Source organism: Oryzias latipes, chromosome 24 (assembly GCF_053564925.1).
Source record: "Oryzias latipes strain Hd-rR chromosome 24, Olatipes_Hd-rR_3.1".
NCBI classification, from domain to species: domain Eukaryota; kingdom Metazoa; phylum Chordata; class Actinopteri; order Beloniformes; family Adrianichthyidae; genus Oryzias; species Oryzias latipes.
This window is the reverse complement of record NC_136260.1, coordinates 22,476,732-22,486,083: the sequence shown is the minus strand read 5'-3', so window position 1 is coordinate 22,486,083 and position 9,352 is coordinate 22,476,732. Positions and strand designations below refer to the sequence as shown.

Genomic DNA, 9,352 nt, shown 5'->3' with positions numbered 1-9,352 from the left:
AAAAGGAGAAAAAAAGGTAAAAGCAAAGCAGACATTAATGTCTACACAAAATTCCTTGTTTTGTTCAAGGTCAAATTGTTTTCCATATTTTCTCATGGATGGCCAGCTTAGATTTTATTAGAAGTGATGAGCTCTAATATTTTTTTGATGTTCGTTTACTCATTTTAACCCTTTAGTCTCCAAGTGCACGAATGAAGCTAAAGTTGTCCAACAAATTTGTTGATTGGCAACCATTGCTTCCTGCTTTTTTTGCACACCTTGTCAGTCGTTTTCACATCTCCTTTTTCTCCTCTTGACTTGAGTCAAGCTCCCGAGCAAACACCTATCATGACCAAATGTTCTCCAACACCTTGCCGCTTCACTGATCGCCACTTCCCTTTGGAAGTGTCGCTCCACAACACAAAGATCTCAGATTAAGGAGGTTTATTTGCGAAAAAAGCAAAAGCCCTTTGTCATAAATTCAATCTAATACGAGCAGGTTTGGTTTTGGCTCTGGAGGCTCTACAGCAAGTACATTTTCAGCATTGCGTGCCGTCTCACACCTTGCGGTGCCTGAAAGGCTTCAGAATTTACCTCCGAATAGAATTTGACCCTTGATGAGGCCTGCTATCTATTCAGCCAAGTGTGACATTTTGATGCAATGCCTGATGTCTCAGGAGTGGAGAGCAAGTATTTTACCCAAGCTGTTCGGAGTGCATGCGCTTAAACCAGTGAGCGGAACACCTATGGTGTGCTGCTCTATTTGTGAGCACAACCTGGCAATTTTGCATAAATGAGACTGTATGAATTCCTAATTAGTCTTCAGTGTTTGCAAAAATGTAGGTTTACTTATCTCTAATGCAGGGAAAATCCATTAAATCCAAACTGGAAGTGGATGTGCCCCACCCCCAGAAACAACTGCTGTTTAGTTATCGGTCCTAACCAAAAAAACTGTTTTCTGTTCTGGTTCTGTTCTTTCTTTTTCTGGCAATGCATGTATAGTGTTAATAATGAGAGATTTTAAAGTTTGTATAACTTTATTTTATTTTTCTTTCTCCTTGAAGTGTTTTGCACATTTCAATTTTTTCCCCTTTTTGCCCCGTCATCAAGATCTTATCCTGGAATAAGATTCTTGTATCTTCTCCTTTCTTGTTGCATCATATCTTTTTGTATTGTATTGTATCGTGACGTTTCATATCTTAAAATATCTTATCCTATCGTTTCCTCTCAACATTTCTCTTATCATATCATGTCGTGTCTCGTCTTATTATATCTTACCGTACCATATCGTACTGTATCTCACTGTAACTTATCTTACTGCATTTATTGTATCGTGTCTTATCGTAGGGTTTTTTTATGTATCATAACATATTGTATCACATAACATCCTATCGTGTGGTAATGTGTTGTGTCTTAGCATATCCTAACATATCTTATTATATCGTTTTTTTTTACCTTAGCCCATCATATCCCATGTTATGTCCCATCTTATCGCATCGTAGGTCGTGGGTTCAAATCCGCAGTCGAGAGACTCTATAAATGGGACCCAAAGCCTCTTGACGGTGTTGGTTGAACCACCAAAAATGGTTCCCAACTGTGCAACAAGGGTGTTCTAGAGGTTTAGAGCTATATTTAGGTAGTTATGAGATGGGACGTTTTGCTATGCCATGACCTGCATATTTGATTGACCAGGCTAGGTCAGGTTCTCCACTCAGCTTGGTTTGCCACTTGGTGAAGCGTTAATGTGTGAAAGATCTGTTTGTTCTTCAGTTTCGCGGCGCTGATATTTAGATGTTAAGTCAGTAACCGAATTCTAAAGCAATATCCAAGGTGAGCTGCCAGTGAAAGCTGGATTATTCACAGAAAGGGATCTGGTCTCTTCATTCCTGTGTTCTGACCATCATTCCGTGTAGTTCACTGCCAAAACCTAAAGATACGTATACACACCGGACATGTGTGGCGCGTTCAAGAATGCTCTTTGTGCGCACATTTAGCATAGGGTGTGCACACTGATGTGCCGACACCCGATACCAGCGCACAAACTCACAGTTGAAAAAGGCTTGGTGCAAATATTGTGACCCTTTTTCCAGACTCTTTCTTTCACAGTTCTATTCTAAAATATGAAAAACCACGACTGAGGTCTTGGTTCTTTATCAGACACGGGTTCTTTTTTAACATACCAATACATATATATAATTACATGCCTATACGTCACACGCTACCATCTGATGACGACTCTGACAAACATGGCCGTCAAACATGTCAGACATCTTAAAACACAACCCGTGTCTGATAACAAAAGAACCAAGAAGTCAGATAGTAATCACAGACACTTTAAAGTTTATTGCACAATGAAAGAGTATGTTTCATTTAATTGTCTGTACAATTCGCAGCTATTAATTTCTCTCGTTCATAGTCAATTTTCAAATGGTTGGCACTTCTGTGTTTTAAAAAGGACACTACCAACACGTCACTACCAAATCCCTGATTAGTGCAAAGTACAACTGGTTTAATTTTCAGAGCGCATTTAATTGCACAGTGTTTTTTTCGTAGAGCCCAATAATGGACTTAAAAACTTGCAAAGCGATGCATGATCATGAGAATTTTGTTCACGGAAGCCCAAAACATGCATGTATGTACCTTTACTTAAGGTACCTACACGCCGGCTGCATTTGGCGTTTTCAAGAATGCTTTGTGCGCGGTTACATGAACCTGCATTAATCCCGTGGTGTTCACACACGCAGCGAGCAGCAGGGAGGGAGATTCTTCTTCTTCTGCTTTTCTACTGTTTAATAGCGCTTGTCCGCCTCCTACAGTTGGTAGAGGCTTGGTACATAACGCCGAAGCGGTACAAACCCTGTTCAAGGTTTTTCATTTCACAGCTGTATTCTGTTATGTCCAAGATTGTGGTGACAGCCGAGCAGAAACCGCAATTATTAATTTCCGTGGTGCAGCGGTAGGGCAGTCGATCTGTGTTCGTAAGATTGCAGGTTTGATTCCTGCCTTGCACGCCATTAGTCGAAGTGTCCTTGGGCAAGACACTGAACCCCCACCTTGCCTCTGGTGGAAGGTTGGTGCAGTGTTCGGCAGCGTGTGAATGTGTGAGTGACTGGGACTGTGACTGTAAAGCACTTTGGGCCTTCAAGGAAGGTAGAAAAGCGCTATATGAGTATACGCCATTTACCATTCCCTTTGTCATCATGTTCACAATGGTTGGCCCTACTGTGCTTTGAAAAGGACCCTCCCTACATGTCAATCCCAAAACTGAGTCCCTTGTTGGTCAAATTTCAGCAATGTTGTGATTTAACAGCCAAAAACGGTTGAACTTCCAGCACGCTATCAATGAACCCTCGTTTTGTACATATAGCCGGCAAAAAACATGTGTACCGACGAGTGAACATGAGAGTTCTGGACGCAGAAGCCTGGAAAAAGGGTTGATGTGTGTTTACAGAGACTTTTCATTGGAAGTGTGGTTGTACCTTTAGACCCTCAATAGAAAGCGTCATTCGAACGCGCATTTCCAAGCCCGGTGTAACGGTATCATCAGACGAAACAATGCTACTTCCTTTTCCCTCCTGACAAGGACAAAGGTCAACCGCAGAGAACAAATTCTACACACCCAGGTGGGTGAAGACTAAGTGGACTTTAAGTGTAGAAATTGTGCATTTTGGGTTAAAGAAAATCACTAAAACACAAGCTCTGATTAGAAATCATTGCAGTACCATGGCTCAAGCTCAATGAAAATGGTTCCATCTGCAATAACTTCAAGGGTTTGACCATAGATATTATAACAATTTACCCTTTGGTGTATCACAAATATGGTCTCACCGTGTAACCAACACAAGAGCAAGTCAAAACCATGGCGGTAAAGCACAGGTCAGGTAAAACTGGAGCATAAACCAGCTGCTTCACAACATCCATTGGGTGAGCGCCACCAACTGGTTGAAATGTCTGCAAGGTTACAGTCTTCACAGAAGACCTCCTGCTGCTCCAAAGTTTCCTGTCTGACTTAATTGGAGGCAGGTTATCTCCAGAGCATGCAGAGATAAGGCTGAACCATCTGAATGTTAACACAAGAAAATCTGCTGCATTCATGCATAATTAACTGTTTACTCCAACAAACGTGAAAGTCCTCTGTGGAGGAGCCACATTCTCTTTACAGCTACATCAGCGTCTATCTTTTCTTTTTCTCCTTTTCTTAATGTCTTTGCTCTTCGGCATCCCACTGCTAGTGCTCATGGGAAAAAAGCAGGTCAAAGCAAAAGAGGCATTGATTTTGTGCTGCTTGTTTCTCGCCGGAGCCATGCTGATTTTCATTGCTGCCTAATCAGGCTTCATTTGCTGATGCAAATTAAATGTGATTACCAGCATTTGACCAGAAGGTAGAGGCTTTTGGTCTTTACATGGAGTCAGCAAACAATTATTTTCAAGATATTTATCAACAAATTAATGTAAAAATCTAACTTATTTGTAAATGTGCCTCCATTCTAATTTTTTCCAGCTGCTTATGAAAAAGTTGGAATAGTTTATTTAAATTTGTGAACTTCTCAACTCCTCTGATGGCTGCTATTGATCCAGACTCCCCCGGATAGGAAAGCTCCGTGGACTACAGTTCTGCAGGAGACTGCAGTTGCACTCCGTGACTGGTGGGAGGCGCTGTAGGGCTTGTCAGCAAAACAAAGTGAAAGGGGAGGAGCAGCATCGGGAGTAAAGTGGCCACACGGTGTGCCAGCCCTTCCGAACAGCCGGATCTGCCGCCGCGCGCCGAGCGCAGAAAGACGCGTCAGTCCCCCGGTCCGCAGCGTTTTGGTGACGTGCGGAGTCGCGCGCTGTCAGGCCACTCTCTGACCAAACGCACAGCCCTGCGCCACGCTCCCTGCTGTAAAATGCGTCTGCGGTCTTTGCGGGATAAAGACAGCATCCGGGCATAAGCAGCGCCGAGGCGAAACAAGGACAAACGCGGAGGGAACAGCGGCTGCGAGCGGCTGGAGAGGTAAGCGCGCGCACGCAGCGTCGCCGGACAGGAGTTCCGCCTCTGAATGAATGAGGATAAAGAGGATCAGTCCCAGTGCCAGTCCGGAGCGGAGTACCGGAGCGCACCGAACGGTTTGTGCGCAAGCGCTCCTGCGCTTCAAACTCTACGCTTTAACTCTCGGCTCTGACTGATGGCGCATTCCTGCAGCCTGAAAGAGGGCAAATCGTGTGATGATCAAAACTATGTTTGCACACTTTCTGTACAGTGTATGCATGATGCATTATTGAGAAAAAAAGACGCAAACAACTTTATTTGTCCTAAGTTTGACAGGTAAACGTGACACCTGACTGTCAGTTTAATCCCACCATCTTCATCCAGAGAAAGTTGGTAAATGGTAAATGGCGTATACTTATATAGCGCCTTTCTTCCTACAAGGACAAAGCGCTTTACAGTCACAGACCCATTCACCCAGTCACACACACATTCACACACACAGTCTCACACTGGTGGTCGCTCCGCTGCCAAACACAGGCGCCCGCCTACCACCAGAGGCAAGGTGGGGTTCAGTGTCTTGCCCAAGGACACTTCGACTCATGGGCATGCAAGGCGGGAATCGAACCTGCAACCTTACGATCATGGGACGACCGCCCTACCGCTGCACCACGGCCGCCCTGTTCACCTGCGTTTGTCTGCGCTCTGGTCTTGGCAGAGACGCCTGCTTACAGGCTCTGCCACCAGCGTGGGCTCCTCTGTATTAATAGATGTGCAGCCGGCTGACGCGGCTGCGTTTCCTCTCCTGAATGGATGCGCTCCCGGTGTTGTTTACTGAAACGGGCTGAGCATGTGCAGCAGGAGGCGGGCGCTCTCCTCCAGCAGGCTACCGTAAATGAGGGCTGGGATTAAGGGCTTTAGTCCTCCTTTCCGCGTGCAGACAGGGAGCTGTGCGGTCAGGGATGTAAGGCTTCATAGCTGGAGCCATTTGGAGGAGGGAGTCCTCTCCCCAATACCTGCGCTCTCCCTCTATATGTTTGGAGTAACCAGTCTGGATGGAGGCGGATGACCATCCAGCAGCAACAATGGCGCTCCAAACACCTGCTTTGCTCGGCAGATCTTCATGGGGATGGGTTGTAGTTTCTTAGGTTTTTGGAAAAGTCAATCAGGAATAATTATTAAATGTGGTTTTTGCAAGAACTGCTTTGGGCTGAGGAATTCATTTAGAAATTACCCAGAGGCCTTTATCCTATTAGCAAAGGCCACCCGAGAAATGACTCTTTTGTTATGGTCAGCAAATTGCAACCAGCTCAAGGCTGTTTTTATTTTATTTATTTATTTATTTTTCATGCTTGACCCCAGAAAGCAGAGGGATTCTGCAACCTAAGGAGTGTCTAATTTGACCACGGCGGCACCTTTTGAAACCACCTGATCCTAAAGGTGTGGGTCGCAGGTGAGGCCGGAGCAGCTCTGAGCAGTCAGCGGGTTGTTGCTGACTGCTTAAGGCTTGCTTGGGACTCTTCGCAAGCAGAAGCTGTGTGGGGCTCACAACAGCAATAAGCCAGGATCTTGTATTTTTAGTTTTTCCATTACGGCAAACAGAAATACTTCAGTTCACGACCACATCCATTCCTTTTCAATCTGAAGTACTTGCAATTCCTTATTTTTTTTGTTGCTTTAAACAAGAATATAAAAGTGGAGAGGCAATTACGTTGATTCTGTTGGAGCTGTGGGCATCAAAGTCAATCTGGACCAACACGCTCCAATCTAATAGAAATGGAAGAGCAGTTATGTCTGGGTTTTTTTCTTCTTCTTTTTGCGCCTTTGGTGGAAGATGAAATCCATTTTGCTCACAAGGTTAAAGTGTTTCCTTTCTGTAGGGGGGTTTTTAAATCTGCGCCTGAGCTCCTTCTTACCCAATTTTCCATATAATGATTGTCTGTTTCCCAGTTTATTTAAATGTGCCTCTGTATTTTTTTTAATTTTTTTAAAATCTTCCTCTGAAGGAGTTTGTCAGCAAAACAATCACAGGGATTCACAGAAAATGGGATTGGAAGCTGGTTAAAGAGTTGTGCAGGGGTTTGCTACAGAAGCACTGAAATGCGGCGGAGGGCCCAGATTTCCATGGCCGATGGGTTTGACAGCATTCTTCTCCAGATGATGGAGGAGGACCCCCCCCCCCCCCCCCCAAAAAAAAAAAAAAAAAGAACACTGCTCCATCTCTGAGGTTTTTTCACCTGATTACAGAAAAGTGTTTCTGAGGCTTTTCTAATGGTATTTAGTGACACTACAGGTAACTAAAACCCCTTTGTCTTTGTTACCAGGCTGCCTATTAAAGGCTTTTCATACGCTTTCATTGGCTCATGCATTCAAGTCCTCAACGGCCCCTTAAATAAAATAAAAAAAAGCTTTTTAATCTGCAAATCAAATGTTCAAAAATTTAGAAAAAACAATTCAATAATTATTAATTTTCCTTTTTCTTATTATGAACCACAAAATCATCTGCCATCATCTTTTGTGGACAATAAACTCATCTTTTGCTTTGTGCACTTTTGCAGAATCAGAAATTGTGGCATTTGTGTTTCTATGAAATATAAAAGATCCTTTTGTAAGATTTAATTGCATATATATTTTAACCAGAAATGGAAAATAGCAGAAATTATCGTTAATAGTTCTACCGAGCTAAAAAAAAAAAATAGATAAAAATCTTTTTTAATCAAATACAATCATGACTGAAAGTGACGGCTACATATAGAAATTACGTTAATGATTTCTCGTGATTTTATTAATTTTTCAATATACTGCAGTTTGAAAGAGTCTGAATACTTTTGTAAAGAAACAACAAAAGAAAAAGCAAAGTATTTTAGAAAAGTTTATTCTATAGGATTGTGAAGAAACACTAGAAGTTTTCCTTGGTTTTAGCTGCATATGCTATTATTTTGCAATGTTTTAATTTTATAATCTGGACAATTTATATTGAAAAATATATGTCAGCTTTTCACTGTACAGTAAGACGATGGGGCTACGGAGGTCATAGATGACCTTTTATTTCATTTATTGTTGGTGTAATTTTTCCAGTTTTAAAAATGAGTAGAACTATTATATTTTATTTGTGTCGCTTTTTTTAACTTTTGCTGACTTTGCAAATACCTTTTCATTTTGAAATAGCTTTGAATCCATTAATATGATGTGTTTTTAATTCTTTCCATTATCTGCAAGGACAGATAGAAAAAAATGGCATTTTCATCCTCATTGTTCTGGCTTTCCTTCAGTTTATCCGCCATTTGAATTTTTCTCTGCGTTAGCGTAAATTAGAGCACGAGGGGCATCTGAAGGGCATCTGAGGGCATCTGAGGGCACAGCAGCCGTGGGGGCTGAGCTGAGGAGAAAATGATTGACAGACAGAAAAGCTGGACCGTCAGCATCTGCTGGAGACACCACTGAGAAGCAGCAGATGGTCCGTTTTTGTGAAGCTGTAACTGCTTTATTGGACAAGAATCAGTATTTATGTTGTGATGCTTTTATTTATTGATTTATTTTTAGAAAAAGTGCTTATTTAGAGTTTGAAATTGATGTTTGCAATGTAGAAGTAGGAAGCAGTGGTTTTCTTTTTCTACTTTTCACTGAAACACCATTCAATCCTTGCTGAAATGAAATCCTTGTTGCGGTTGGTTCAGCTTCTGCAGGTGTGGCTCCTTTTTCCCAGGAAGCACAGGTGGACGCAGGTCAAGAATTTCTCTGCAGCTTCGTCAGTCAGCGCCAGCGCGTCACCTGCACTTGCTGCCTTTTTGCTTCCTTCCTCTGGTTTCTTTCCTGCTATATCTCTGCTTGAAAACTCTCCTGAATAGTTTGCACCACTGGTTAATATAAGGAAAAATGTATTTGCTAAGACACGGGGCAAAAGGGCGCGAGCGAATGCAGCGCTTTCTAAGCTCCTTAGAAATCAGTGAACTATGAAAAGCGTTTTTTTTTTCTCAGCTGCCCTCTTGAACGCAGTCGCTGAAGGGATTCTGATGCAGGTATCATGTTTCTAAAAAAGCCTGCGGTTTCATTGTGCACAGAACCAAAAGCTCTCAAAAAACACTGAAGCCGTGAATCCCTCACATCCTCTGAGACGTGAGCGGCCAAGATCACCTTCAGGAAACACTTTGACTTCAAACTTTCAGGTCTGGTAATAGTTAAAAAATGGGTTTGACGATAAATAACTGCGTCCAGGAACGAAGTAGGTGCTGACTTTGCTGCGGACTCAGCCCTGTGAGGCCACATCTGCATGGGGAGGGCTCCACAGGGGGCAGGATAAGCCTGTTAGCCGCCTGCGTGGGGGGGTGGCCGCAGGGGCACGAGAAGGAGGTGGACACGGAAAATCTCTATCATCTTGTATCCCATCACAGGCGTAAACAAATCCAC

The 9,352-nt window shown here is 43.0% G+C and overlaps 1 protein-coding gene across 5 annotated transcripts in view; it reads left to right on the top strand.

Moving 5' to 3' along the window:
* The first annotated feature begins 4,675 nt into the window (after positions 1 to 4,675).
* The window catches only part of klhl29 (kelch like family member 29), a 280,668-nt gene continuing 275,991 nt past the window's right edge, over positions 4,676 to 9,352 (top strand). For 3 of the 5 annotated variants that reach the window (XM_011491437.4, XM_078943199.1, XM_078943205.1), the window contains exon 1: positions 4,676 to 4,972. The gene's annotated coding sequence lies outside the window, so the exon portion shown is untranslated. The remainder of the gene's footprint in view (positions 4,973 to 9,352) is intronic. The other 2 variants (XM_004083387.5, XM_078943201.1) reach the window with 2 other exon arrangements.